Source organism: Marmota flaviventris, chromosome 14, assembly GCF_047511675.1.
Source record: "Marmota flaviventris isolate mMarFla1 chromosome 14, mMarFla1.hap1, whole genome shotgun sequence".
Classification (NCBI taxonomy): domain Eukaryota; kingdom Metazoa; phylum Chordata; class Mammalia; order Rodentia; family Sciuridae; genus Marmota; species Marmota flaviventris.
In genome coordinates, this window is record NC_092511.1 from 14,916,647 (window position 1) to 14,931,343 (window position 14,697).

General features: G+C 51.4%; 1 long non-coding RNA gene across 1 annotated transcript; it reads left to right on the forward strand.

The window, feature by feature from the left end:
• The first annotated feature begins 558 nt into the window (after window positions 1-558).
• Window positions 559-13,600, forward strand: LOC139701698 (uncharacterized). The gene is made up of 5 exons (XR_011704227.1): window positions 559-750; window positions 10,007-11,266; window positions 11,855-12,041; window positions 12,677-12,741; window positions 13,274-13,600. It is a non-coding gene; the product is annotated as an uncharacterized lncRNA (long non-coding RNA).
• The last annotated feature ends 1,097 nt before the right edge of the window (window positions 13,601-14,697 follow it).

A 14,697-nucleotide genomic window follows, 5' to 3' on the forward strand; every position in this document is an offset into this window, starting at 1 on the left:
CTCCTCTGTGGCTGCCAGAGGCCTCCATTGTCTGCTTCCCAGACACAGAGGCGGACAGTGAGGGCTGGCTCCCCGAGGGAAGCGGGGGTCTCTGGGCTGGGCCACCCTGCCCTGCCCCATATTGTCCTCCTGCCCTGCCCCATATTGTCCTCCTGCCCCAGGGTGGGGCGCAAGTCACTGCTGCCAAGTTCCCTGCAGCGCCAGCCTGCCTGGCATCACCTACCCGCCCTGTCCTGCCAGGATGTGAGGCTACAGCTGTCCCTGCCTGGGACAGGAGTGTCCCCTCGGCACATCTGTTGCTCCTGCCCTCCCTTCACACCCACACTATCTCCCCAAAGCCCTGCTGTTGATCTAGGAATGTGCTGCAGGCCCAGCCGAGGCCTTTGGCTGGCCACTCTGTGATTTGAGTACAACGGTCAGATTTCCACCAGCTGCTCCAAACTGCCTGCTTCAGAAAGATGTCCCTGGCACCCACTGCTCAGCGTTCATCTGTAGCCCGTGCTCACCAGGGGCATGCGCAGTGCCTCCCAAGGAAAGGGTAGGCAGGGACAGACTGCAGGACGGTTATTGGAAGTAGGTGAGCCCCAGTCTAGGGCTCCTGCCCTCGGGGTATTTTCAGGACAGGGCAGGAGTCCACTGGGGAGTCCAGTCCCCTGGCCAAGGCTGAGGACTATCCTGGCTGTGGCTCAATCTGAGCCACCCAGGGGGAGGGTTCTCTTGCTGAGTCCACCTGTGGAGCAAAGGCACAAGGTAAGTGGGACCAGAGAAGCCAGCTGGAGGAGGTTGGAATGGGAGCGTAGCACTTATTGAGCACCTATGGTGTGCAGCAGGCAATGCCGGCTGAGTCTGCTCTCTCTGTGTTGCTCATTATTTGGGGAAGAGATGGAGTGACTGGGCCTGTGTTGGGGCCACAGGGGAACCTTGAAGAGGTGGAGGGTGGAGATCTGACTCCTGCTGGAGCCAGGAAGCCTTCACAGAGGAGTCAGATTTGAATGCTTGACAGTTGAAAACGAGGAGGGCATTTTCAGGAGGAGGGAACAGCATTTGTGAAGGTCAGAGGTCAGGAGGAATGGCCATGTTGGGCATGTGAAGAGTCTGGGTTTTTCATGGTAGGAATTTCTAGGTGAGGAGGCTGAGTAATAGGAAGCTCTATAAGGCTTCCCAGGACACAGGTGCTTCCGTGTGAAAATCAGGAAAGTCCTAGGAAAATTGGGGTGAGTTTGTCACTGTCCTGGGTAATCTAACTTGGGTTCAGATAGAAACAGGCTTTGAACATACTGATAAGATGTCTGGAACCATGGTAAGTTATAAATGTTTATTTTTTGTGTGGGGGAGGGGGTAAAGGGAAGAGGAAGAAGTAGGCATGTGCTATAAACCAAGCCCACTTTATTTCTACCAATGGAAATAATTATCTCCAGTTTGCAAATGAGAAAAGTGAGTATCAGAGACAGTAAGGTACTTGTTCCATGTAACACAGCAAATAAGTGGTAGAGGTGGGTTTCTGGGGTAGGTGTGCTTGGTTCCAAAGCTAATGCTCTGAACCACGGAGTCACCTGTGTCAGGACGAAGCTCTAGAAGGACAAGGGGTGGGTATTGTACCCCACAATAGAAGTTGCCTGGGATTTTCTGAGTTGAGGCCTCAGAGGCTCTGGAAAGATGGCCAGTACTCTGTGACCCTTGGTTACCCTGTCTGTGTCAATAGACGGCCAGCAAGCAGCCCCAGGGCTGGCTGGGTCTCCCTACCTCTGTGTCCCCATTGTCCACCCCAGGGTCTGATTAGGATAGGCCTCAGTGAGTAATATGGAGTGGAGCAGGGACCTGGCCTGGCCCCACGGTGACTGACAGGAGCCTGAAGGGGCTACCCAGTAGCCACTCCCAGTGGGGAAAGAGCATTGCCTGCAGACCGCAGGATGGGGCAGTCCCTGGAGCACACGGAGGCGCCCCCTCACTGAGCAGGCAGCAAACACACGCTCGGCTCAACCCTTAGCAGAGAAGGCCCAGGCTCACCCATGACCAGCCCAGGCTGCTTGGCAACGTGGCATTTGCATATGCCCAACAGAGACAGGCACAGAGTGTTAATGGGCTGATGGAGGAGCCCTGACCTAGAACTAGACACGGGTGAGTGGGGAGAAGCAGGCGGTAGGAGGGAGGCCAGCAGGAAAGAGGAGCCAGGGTGTGGGGGCCTGGCAGCAGGTGTGGCAGGCAGCAAGTATGTCAGGCAGAGGGCCTGAGTGTCGGGACAGGTGGCTGGAGCCAAATGACAGGAGTCTGGCTACAGGCAGCCAGTCTTGTGTGCCTGATCTGCGGCAAGGCTGCACCTGCAGATGGTGGTCAGGGGGCTGCTGCACAGGGCAGGAAGCCAGGCACACTAATGTTCAGGGCATATTAGAAGGTGGGATATGCACGCCTCCTGAACTTGGGCACATGCCTGGCTTCTAGGCCATCCTGTGCCCAGCAGGCCCTTGGCACTTGGGGTCAGCCCTCTGAGGAGGGCATCTCAAGGTCAGAACAGCAGCAGAGCCTTCTCCTCTGCAAGAGAAGCTGCCCTGACAGCCCCATTGGCCCCAGGAAGAGAAATGCCAGGGCCAGTGGTTGAGTTTAGTCAGACTGTTGGTGGACACAATGAAGGAGGTGTCCCAACCTTTGGTAGAAAGCCCACGCAGTACAGTTTCCAGAGAAATGACCCCTCTGTCCCTTAGAAGGTCCACGTTTTGGTAAGGATCAAGGAAAGGCCCACAGTGGGTGCCACATGGCCAGGACTCCCACAGGCCTCTGTGCAGCAGTGGGGTCCAGAGGGACCCGTTCTGGCCAGGAACATTTTCCTGGGCTCAAGGCTTAGGTGGGGGCTCCTTTGCATCTCTTAAGAAATACCTGGGAGAAGAGGGAGAGAGAGGCATTGCTTAATGGGTACAGAGTTCCTTCTGGTGGTGATGAAAACATTGTAGAAATAGTGCTGATGGTTACACAACATTATGAGTGCAGTTGATGCCACCAAACTGTGTGCTTAACTATGGTTAAAATAGCAAATTTTATGCTACATAGCCATATATTTTACCACACTGGAGGAAAAAAAAATTGTCAGGGTCATGAGAAAGAGGGAAAGACTGAGAAAATGTTCAGTCTCTTTCCGAAAGAAAGAGACTAAGGTGATGTGACAACCAAGTGAAACATGGTGGCTGGGATTGGAGCCTGCACCAGAAAAATGACCATTTAATGTGCATGAAGGAAAAACTGGTGACATCCAAATAAAGTCTGCAGTCGGGTTAATAGTATTGTTCCAATGTTAATTTCGTCTCTTTGACAAATGTACCGTGGTTATGTAAGATGTTCACATTAGCAGAAGGTGGGTGCAGGATGCATGGGAACTCTCTGTATTCTTTGCAACTTTTGTGCAAATCTAAAACAAAAAGGCGCCTGGACTGCCAAGGAGAGATGTGGGGCGGCCTTGGCACCTGGGGCCCTGGCTCGGCCCAGAAAGGCTGGGTGGCCTGGAGTTGGCTCTCAGCTGGCAGGAGGGATCTAGCCCCAGCTCCTCTGAGATGACCCCTGCTGAAAAACAGGGGCAGGTGAGAGGTGGGGTTTCCCAGCGTGGGGTAGGGCTGGTGAGCAAGGCCTGGCTCTGGCAGCAGGTGCCCTGGGAGCTCTTTCCTGGTTCTCCTTGCTCTCCTCAGTTCAGCAGAATCTGCTCACCAAAGGAGGGCTCTTTGTCCTCTCTGGATCCTGGGGAATCTCAGGGGTGCTGAGGGCTTGGGAAGTCTCATCGGGCATCAAGGGTTGGGGTCTGGCTGCATCCTGTCCATCCACATGCAGAATTTAGAGGGCTGACAGCCCTTCCCTGGTGCTGCCTTGGCCATCTGGGAAAAGGAAGGGTGGAACCGAGGTGGCCACTGCCAGGGGGCTGGGACTAGCTGGAAAGAGAAATAATCAGGACCCTGAATCTCCCTCATCCTAGGCCCCCTCCCCTTTCTGCACATCTTGTGTTCCATTTTTATCTTGGCTCCACCCATGGCTTCTCTGCTGCCCTCAGGAATATGGGGGAGTCAGTGTCTAAGGTGAGCTTTCCCAGCCCAAAGCAGTCATGTGGCCAACATTGGCCTCAGCTCCAAGGACAGGCTGCAGGAGAGGCCCCCAGAGTGGTTAGGTCAGGGAGGAGAAAACAGGAAGTGACTATTTAGTGAGCACTTACTGAATGGCAGTCTCCTTGAATCTCCAAATCAACTGCAAGATAAGTCGGTGTATCCACCCTACAGACCAGGAGATGAAGGCCGAGAGCAGTGTGGGATGAACCACCTACCTGCGTCAGGAAACTCAGGTGTCTTTGAATTCCAGATTCTGATTCTTTCCTCTGGGCTGGGGTGAGTGAGGGGTGGGGTGAATCTAACTTCCCAGGCTGGGGTCAATGTCCAGGCGGAGGGACATTCAGAGCTTCTAGGAGCACTGATGACAGGACAGGAGGCACACTTGGCAATGTCATTCTCTGGAAGGGGGCAGGGTGTGCCTTTTTGAGGTCAAAGGTTTTAGAGATAGATGCTGGGCTTGGCCCAGGAGGAGGTGACCCAGTAAGTCATGCGTGGACCTGGGTGATAGAGCCTCTGAGGTGCTGGTGGAGCCTCTGCAGGGAGGAGAGGTCCTTTCCCAGCTGCCACACTCTGTATGTGGGTCTCTTGGTCAGTTTTGTTCTTGGAGAGGACACACACTTCCTGGAGGAGGTCTGGAGCTGGACGTTCCTCCCTGTCCCTCTCTGTACCTGTCCATCCTTCCAGACCTTGCTCTTACACATCCTTGCCAACTTCAACCTGTGCATGTCCCCAGCCTCCCCTTCACCATTGCTCCCTCTGGGGGACCTTCTTCACCTTTAGGTAGCTCCCCAGTTACAGCCCTGAGTGCTGGTTTCCTTGGTCAAGTTTCGGTGGCTGCTTTACCAGCACCTCAAGCCCTCAGACAGCCCAGGAGGTCTCTCTCTTCCCTTTTTCAAGATGGCATATGTAGGGCTGGGGTTGTGGCTCAGAGGTAGAGCGCTCGCCTAACATGCGTGAGCCACTGGGTTCCATCCTCAGCACCACATTTAAAAAATAATAATAAATAAATAAATGGGAAAAAAAAGGCATATGTGAACTTTAGGCTCAGTATATATTGGAGCAGGGCTGGGGCCATGCTTCTTTGGAAATCCTGAATAGAGACAAAGGAGTCACATGTAGAAAGATTGGGCTGGAGCCCAGGTATCTCCCCAATGAGCTGTATCTGTGTTAGGCAGGTCTTGCACAGAGTTCAAGCCAAGGCCCAGACCCATTGTGCTGCTCCTCTGGGTACGGCCTTTGCTCTGAATTCTACTCCCCCAGGAGAGAGGAGAGTGGGCCTAGAACATTCTGTTCCTGTAGGCTGTGGATTTTGGCTATGATTGTGCAAAAGATGATTGGTGTGTTACTAGTAAATGCACAGTGATCTAGAAAGCAATAACCACTCCACCAATCTTCTTAGAAGTCTCAGAGAGCTGTGGGCTTGCTTTCCCTTAGAGGTAAGTCTCTAGCAGGACACAAAGCATGTCTGCTGGAGGCATCCCCTGAGATCTGTGGGCCAAGAAAAGTTTGCAGGGGCCTGAGGAAGCAGGCCGGGCTTTGCCTCATGGGATCTATAGCTGACACAGAGCACTTTGGTGCCACCAGCTTCCCTTGCTCCAGAGTGTCTGATGGATAAGCACTGCTGTGTCACAAGGTCACTCTCATGTTAACTGAGTTTATCCTGCATTACCCCTGCTGGGGTCTGCCTACATCCCTAAATCTTAATTCCTAGTCTTCGGCCTCAAGGAAGGCATGAGCCAAGCACTGCTGTTGCTTTTGTTCAACAAGTGCTTGGAGTAAGGGGTCACCAGCAACTGAAAGATTCAATATTCATACACTGGGGAGCTCAAAGTAGCAAAGTCAGGTGTGAAATAACTACAGCCACAGTATGATAAGGGCCTGAGAGGATGCAAGAAAGGGCTGCATCGTGGGGAAAGAGAGGCTTGGAGTGCTCCACAGAGGAAGGGGCATTTGACACTTAAGGACAGAGAATACTGCCAACCTTGGGATTTACATTTTTATGTTTTGTATTGAAAGAGGAAGAGCTGAGGACATAGTTCAATTGTATAGAGCTTGCCTAGCATGTGTGCGGCCCTGAGCTCTCCATCCCCAGCACTGAAGAGAAAGGAGAAAGGAGAAAGAAAGAAAGAAAGGAAGGAAGGAAGGAAGGAAGGAAGGAAGGAAGGAAGGAAGGAAGGAAGAAAGAAAGAAAGAAAGAAAGAAAGGAAGGAAGGCAGGCTGGGGATGTGGCTCAAGTGGTAGCGCGCTCGCCTGGCATGCGTGCGGCCCGGGTTCGATCCTCAGCACCACATACAAACAAAGATGTTGTGTCCGCTGATAACTAAAAAAAAAATAAATTAAAAAAAAGAAAGAAAGACCGGCCAGGTGCAGTGGAATACACCTGTAATCCCAATGACTCGGGAGGCTAAGACAGGAGGATCGAGAGTTCCAGGGCAGCCTCAGCAACTTAGAAAGATTCTGTCTCAAAATAGACCCTATCCCTCAAAATAAAATTAAAAGGGCTGGGGATGAGGCCAGTGCTAGAGCACTTGCTAAGCACATGCTGGCCCTGGGTTTAATCCCCAGGACTGTGCAAACACGCCCACACAACCTCTCCCCTGCAAAAAAAAAAAAAAAGGTGAGGTGCCAGGCTGAATGACAGCTCTGGCAGAAGGAGGGTGCAGAGGTAAAGTGAGTAACCCAGCACTAGGTCAAGAAGGACCTGATTCCTCAGAAGGCGAGGAAGATTGAGGCCATCATGAAAAGGCCAGTCCAGTGTGGAAACCTGGGGGTGCTCAGGTCATGCTCACTGGGTCTGAGCCTGGTCACCCCAGTGCACAGTCTAGAGCCACTGTCACTTTCCAGGAATTGCAAAGGCATCCAATGCCTTCTGCACTGCATGAGCTCAAAAGCATACCCTGAAAGAGACGGGTATGGTGCCCCTCTGCTTAGGCAGCCACCAGACCAGTCAGTAGAGGCAACTGTCAGCCAGACCTAGAGAGCTCCTGGTGCAAAACTCTGCCATAGCAGAAAAGGAACTGTGGTCGCACCAGGGTCACACAGCTCAGAGCAGGCTTGGTGCCCCTGACATCTGCTCTGATCTTCTTCCTGTTGAAAGATTCCTCCCTGGCCTTGCTGAAAGCAAACTGGAGCCATATGCACATCAGAGGGGAAAATTTACATTCATTACATGGATGTCTGTTTACACTTCTCTTCTTGGAGCTATGTGCTCAATCAAGGCCCCCTGCCCTGTCCAAAGGAGGCATCAAAGTGTCCCAGGGTGCTGACTCCTGCATGTGCAGCATTAGAGGATGCAGCAGCTGTGTGTTGTCCCTGAGCAGCGAGCCGAGGCTTTGCTTCAATCCACTAGTAGCTTCTGAAGCACAAGAAAGAACAGACAAGTACTTGAGTTAAACACTGCATGGGCCATGCAGGCCTTTGTCCTGACATGCCCAGTTACAAATGAACAGCTCGGTTGATAGACCCTGAGAGCTACCTGAGAGCAGAACCAAGGGAAGAGGATTCTGACAGGGAAAGTCTGACTTTCCTCAGGCCGACAGTGCTGTGGCCAGGGCTGGGCTCCACCATACACGCATTAGGAGTTTGAGTAGGAGATCTCTGTGGTAGGGCTGGGGAGAGACTGGCTGGTTTGACTCCCTGCCGTGAGTGAGGTCACTGAGCCTGGGGAGGGACCATGCTTGATGTGTTTCCCCAGGGAGGCACTGGCTGCACTGTCTCCCAGGCAGAGCTCCTTCCTCCTAGTACACAGTGAGGCCGCCTCTGAATTTGAGGGGAGGAAGATGGAGCGCTGTGGGTGCCCAGCCCAAGAGATGTGTCAGGGGAGGGGAGCCAGGGACCCCAGCAAAGAGGAGCTTAGAAACCTTCCAGATGTGACTAAGGAAGTAGCAGGGTGAGAGAGGCTCAGGTGTAGCTGGAAATGAGCAGCATGAGGCATCCTTGGGACACCCCTTTTCTGTATCTTGCTTGTAGCAATACTAGTCTCTCCATATCCTGTTTGCTATATTGGACTAGAGCATTGCAAGGTGTTCTCTCTGGGGGAAATGGGGTCAAGATTACTTGAGATCTCTCTTATAACTACATGTGAATCAAAAATTATTTCAAGATCAAAAGTTTAAGAGCAAAAATTTTTAGTGGACACATTGGTACATGCCAGTAATTCCAGCTACTCAGGAGGCTGAGGCAGGAGGATTACAGATCAAGGCCAGCCTGAGCAACTTAGATCCAGTCTCTGAATAAAAAGTATAAAAAGGGCTAGGGATGTAACTCAGTGGAAGAGCACTTGCCTAGCATGTGCAAGGCCCTGGGTTCAATCCCCAGTAGTGCAAAAAAAAAAGGGGGGGGGATTAAAAAGGGTAAACCTCTGAGCTGGGGTCTGAGGAGAAGAGAGGACAGCCAGGAAGTAGACACTTGAGGCAAGTGGAAATGGCCCATGCCCTTATCACCCAGCTGCAACATGCCCATCCAGGGAAGGCGGGCCACAGGCTGGCGCCAAGAGATCTGTGAGCACAGTGACTTCTGGGCCCGATAGAAGGGGGCATCCATCAGCAGGGAACAAAGACAGAGGGAGGGAGTCTGTGGGAGGAAAGGTGAGGAAGCCACCAAAGGCCCCCAGTGACTGGTGAGTGGACAGCGAGGGCCATCGGAGGGGATGTCGTCTATGTATGGCCCATGTACGGGGGAAAAGTGCTGTCATTGTAGTCAGAATGGCAGTTTTCAGTTGTGCTGGACAGGTGATCCCCGGGACATCTCTGAGCCAACAGCTAGCCACGGGCTCAGAGGCGTATGCAGGGTGTTTAATACAGGCTGGGGTGCTTGCAGCCGGGCCAGAAATGGACCACATTCCCAGTTGTCTTCACTTCAAACCCACTGAGTGCCCACAGTGTAGCTGGCCCCTGGGAGACACCTGGAGACACAGTGCATGCAAGGACACTGACACTGCCATCTTTCCTGGGTGGGCAGATGGCAGGTGACACAGAGAGCAGAAAGATGACTTTAGCAGTAATGAGAGCAAATCTGGCAGTGGACATCCAGGGATGGGAGCTCTGTGTAGGAGCACAAGCTCCGCAATTTGCGTGCAAATATTTATAAGTGTCCCAGACAGAGCTCAGTGGCTGAGCTTCCTTCTCTCCAACTCAGTTTTGCCAAATCTCCTCATTTCCTGAGACGCACTCCTACATGGCAAACCTCAGCTCCAATCCTCATCAATCCCCAGTGTCTCTCTAAACTCAGAGCATCTCCCTGTGCAGAAGTGACAGGCACATGAATTAGACTCAGTCCACCCCTTGAAGGCCTAGTCGGGCAGAGGGTGGGTGGGCAGCCCTCCCAGATGGCATCTTTGTTTTGGGGATGTCAGGGGCACAGACACGTTCAAGCCTGGGCAGGGAGGGTGCTTGCTTCTGACTCCCCAGCCTGCAGGCAGATCCCTTTTATCCATGGGGCAGGGGGATTGAAAGAGTTGATGGTCCTTTCCCCAGAGCCGACCCAACATGCTGAAGCCAGGTCTACAAGGTCACCAGCAGCCCTGCTGGGGCTTGTGTTGGGCTGGATGCCCAGGCAGGGATTGGGGAGGCTGATAGGAAGTGGAGGTCGAGCCTGCCCCATGTAGCTCCAGGCTGAGCTGGTGAAATGGGACCTCATCTCACAAAGCTGGGAATGCTGGGTGGAGCCCAGTCCCCTCCAGGGAAGGCTACTGGGAATGCCAACTTGCAAAATGTCTTTTAGAAGAAACAGATTTGACTCAAACTTCAGAGTCTGGGGACTTAGGCACAACAGGCAATGTGACAGCAGAGGAAGGAAGGCATGGGCGTGGAGGCTGAGGCAGGCACTTGGTGTGGTCTCCGATCTGGAGAGTCCCACTTAACTACATGGCCTGAGCATCTCCCCTTTTGCCTTGCCACTAAGGGGGTATCATTTTCTCTAATTCACAGATAATGGAAGCAAGGCCAGAGAGGATAATCACCCACCAAGAGCTCAGAGTCAGTAACCAGAATATATCAGAACCTCAGCTCATGTGATCCCTGGGTCAAAGGACAAAGCTCCCTGGAGAAGACACAGAAACTAGCTGGGATGAAGGCCGAGACTGACTGGGAAGCCTCTGAGATCCCAGCAGACAGTTCCCATGGTGATGCTGGCTAAATGCCCCATACTTCTCACGTATGGGGGAAGGCCTGCTCCTCCTGGGGCTCTTCCTTTTGCTATGGACTTCGGCTTTGCGTCTGGAGGACCTGAGGGAGCAGCTGGTGCTGGGCAGAAACACAGCCCTAGGGTTTCACTTGGCTCCAGCGCGTCTTAACCGGGTGGCCTTGAGAAGATCTCTTAAGCCCTCTGATCCTCAGTTTCTTCATTTTCTTCATTGTAGCAAGATCTAATAATACACTGCCAGTTGCTGCAAGGATTAGTGGCATACTGTATGCAAAATGCTGGACATATGATCGTGCACAGTAATGAGGAGCTATTAATATTATGGCAGCTGCCGGCTGCAGCCTCCTGCTCCTCAGTGGTCCTCGGCTTCAGTCACCCCATTACCTCCAAGGGGGTTGCACCCACCTTGCTAGTACTGTGGGATGGAGGCTAATCTCCCAGGGATTCATTGACAGATACCTATGGTCCAAGAGATGCCCTAGACATAAGGAAATGGAGTGGCTTCCCCGGTCCTGCATCCTACGCACGTTATGTAGCATCTGAGAAGAGCTGCCGAGGTAGCAGCTGGTCCCGCAGCGCTGCCTCTCACAGGAGCGATTAGCTGTGTCATGCATCCATTTGTAATGAAATAGAAACGTTTTGATTTCTCTGGGAAGCCGGATTTTCTCCCAAATCCTTGCTGCTTTCATCCCTGGACATGAAACAGCCCATTCTAATCTCATACCAGGAGCAGCAGTTATAAGGAGCCCATGAAATCTGATCAACCTCTCGGCTCCTGGGCGGCAGCTTTGATTGCTGGGAGGGAGCAAGTCGTCCTGGGCCTGGTGCTAATAGCTCCATGCATTATTGAAGAGCCGTCTTTTCAGGGGCAGACACACCCCAGGGAGACATCCGGACTGCAGGCTGCGTGTCAGCCGCTTCCCTTGCTCCTTGCGATGGAGATTTGGGATCTGGCAGAGCCACAAAAAAAGAGGCACTTGACAGAAATGTTTGTGCAGCTTCCGCGTCCTCATTGGAAGGCAGCTGATGTGGAACAAGCAAATAAGGTGAAACCAGCACTTTCCAATTCTCCCAGTTGCCCTCCTCCAGAACAAACATCTGAGGAATGAGCAGCTGCCTGGGAGCTTCCACAGGAGAGGGTGCACGCCCAGGGCAGGATGCTCACCTCAGCCAGGGCTGGGGCCTGACAGTATCTTCCTAACCCTAGGATACCCAGGTTTTAGAGCCAAGAGGGGCAAATCAAGAGCTGGGCTTAACATCCCTGAGAATTTGCTGGAAATGCAAAGAGGGCAGGTTTACTTTGTGAATCCCCACTTACTGTTTGAACTAGATGAACTAATTAGACCCCCCCCCCCTTTTTTTTTCCATTCAGAAATTGGTATTTGAGTGTCTACAATGTGGCAGGCACTGATTAAAACACTGAATGCCTGACAGTGAGTGCAAACAGTTGGGAATTCCAGTCGTCAAGATGGCCCCACTAATCTCTGCCTTCTTGCATCCATGTACTTTATGCAGCCCCCTCCCCTGCTGAAGAGGGGTGGGTAGTCTGTGTAATCAATAGAACATTGCAGAACAAGGACGTGGAATGTCTGAAACTAGGTTTAAGAGACATCGTGGCTTCTCTCTTGGATCAGTTCTCCACGGGGAGCCAGCGCCATGCTGTAAGAGAGGACCCCATGGCTATCCGGGAAGTGGATCTTCTAGCCCCAGTCAAGCCTTTGCTGACTGCAGCCCTGGCTGACATCTTCACTGCAAACTCCTGAGACAGCTTGACCCAGAAGCATCCAGCTAAGCTGCCCAAATTCCTCACCAACACAAACTGTGAGACAATAAAAGCTTGTAGTTTAAACACACCCCCAATAACCATAGGTCCCACCTCAAAGGTTCCACCACCTTCCAAAAGTGCCAGCCTGGGATGGCATGGGTGGCTCAGACAGCCAGAAAGTGCTTACTTAACATGCCTGTCTGTCGTGTTCATGAAGCTGTTAGCTTGGGTAGTAACAGGTCCGTAGTATTACCCTTGTTTCCAGACAGAAAAATGTCCCACTTAAGGCAAATATTAGACATCCCATGCTCCATGACCCCTGTTCTAAATTCTGGGTTGTTTGCTCTCCCTTGAGACATTTCTGACCACTTAATACTCACCTTTAATACCCATCTTTTAATTAGAATATAGATATGATTTGTCCAAAACACTAGACAGTTAAATCCAATCTCTCCCAATTAAAAATCTTTTGTAGCTCCCAGTCAACTGGAATATTCTCAAGTCATGCCACGTCCTCTGTGATCTGAACCCTCCTAGAATCACTACCTCCCACCAGCCTCACCCAGCTACTGGAAGGTTTCTGGAGTCCTAAAGGCTCTTTTGCTATAGGACAGTGTCTATGTAATGACTACCCTGAACCCAGGGTTGCCAAAAATCTCTGCTTCTTTCTTTTCTTTGTTTGCTTCTGCAGGATTTGGCTTTGAATCATCTCTTCTGGAAAGCCCTTGCCCACCCTGCTGACAAGGCCACTAGAAGGTAAGCTGTCAGTCACACTCCAGGCTGCAGTGCCAGGGCTGAGATCACCCCTGTGCAAATCAGGATGTGTTGGTTGTTGACAGGCAGGGTCCATTCTGATCGGTCAGTTTCTTGTTCTGATTGCTTGTTTCCCTGGTTGTTAAAATCTCCCTTTCCAAAGGCCTTGAAAGAAGGCATTCATTAAATATTTGCAGAATGAATCAATGAACAAAATGCTCTGGGCTCCAAAGTTACAAAATAAATTGCTTTCAGAACCCCTATGTCAGGGTTGGTGATTAAGCCTACCCACCTCCCTCCCCCACAATGGGGATTGAACCCAGGGCCTCACTCATGCTAAATGCATACTCTGCCACCAACTGAGCTACACCTCCAGCCCAAGGTCCTTCTCATCACTGGTCTTACATTGGGAACATTCTGTGTGGCACAGCCCTGAGCTCTTAGTCCTTCAACCAATTAATAATTTTCTTTGAACCACACCATATTGAATAGTGAGGGCTTCATCTCCTTCAGCTGACTATGTCTTTCCAACCAGCAGTCTCTTCATACGCCTGCACCAGGAAAAGCAGAGAATGCACCCGCCCTACAAAAAAATGCCTCCCACAGTTCTTGGATCCCTCAGATATCCTTGGATCAGAGGGAGTGACACCAAGTCCTCAACCTTTGTATTGCAATTTCCCAACTCATATTACAGGTTAACTCCTAACTGAATGAATTGCAAAGTGCTCCAGTTACTTGAAATTATTTTACATTTGAGTCCATATCCTTCTATAAATTGCTAGGAAGAATTGTATTCTAACTCTAATCCAATCATTGTCTTCATGGGGGAATGCTCAATAAAACCTCAGTGACCCCAGATCAAGACACTTTTTGTCATCATCTCTACGGTCATCTTGACTCAGGGAAGAGCATAAAATCATCATTTGGGGGGTGGGCAGGCCATCTGAGGAATAAAGAAGAGTGACCCACACAATCCACAGTCAGGCTTCTTTCTCTGGCCATCAGGATATGCTGTGTTTTCCCTCCAGCCTTGCCTCGCCAAGGACGCTCACTGTTATAGGTCAAGCCCACCTGCTCCAGGAAATGTGCCATCCAGGGTGTGACGGGGGTGGGGGGTGGGGGGGGGCTAGGTACCCCCATATGAATGAACATTTTCTCAGCACAGTAAGAGATTTACCAAAGACTTGTCCACTGGTTGAAAAAACAAAGAAGTTAAATTGATAATGGTTGAGATCAAAACTACCTAAACTGTACCAAATGCTGCCTGCTTGGTGGATGATGGCAAGGGAGTGGCACATGCACTTTAGCCATATTTTCCCATTCATTTGACTAGTGTTTACTCAATAGCTACTTAATGTGCAAGCTCTGTGTGGGTGCATATCCCAGTGCATCTCTCTCTCTCTCTCTCTCTCTCTCTCTCTCTCTCTCTCACACACACACACACACACACACACACATGCACATTTTGCTTGGAAACATCAATAAATGCAGCTTCAAGGTACAGAAGTAGAAGTTCTCCAAGGAGGAACAAGGGAATCTAATTCTGCCCAGCTTTTCATGGGAAGCAAAGATAAGCCTGAAATATGTGGTTTCCCTGAAGCCTACATTTTCTGGGTCCAGCAGGGGAAAGGGATCTGGTATCAGGCCTTTGGAGACAACTCAAGGGACAGGTTCCTGGACTTCCCTCTAGATGCTCCCTGCTACCACCTGTGCTGTCTGTCGGCTGATCACAGGAGAGCAAGGACAGCAGGCACATCCTGTTGGCAGCTGGGATCCAGCCTGGGGGCTTCTGGCCACAACCCCCTTGCAAGAAGTCCTTTCCTCTCAGCTGGCTCCCCCAGCAGCTGTCTGGAAAAAGCAGCCCAGGAAAGCAGAGGGGTGGGTGATTGATGGGGCTGTGTGTCTTTCTCTTACTCCTGTGAATTTTTCAATGGGAAAAAAGAGGCTTATCTCTCATTT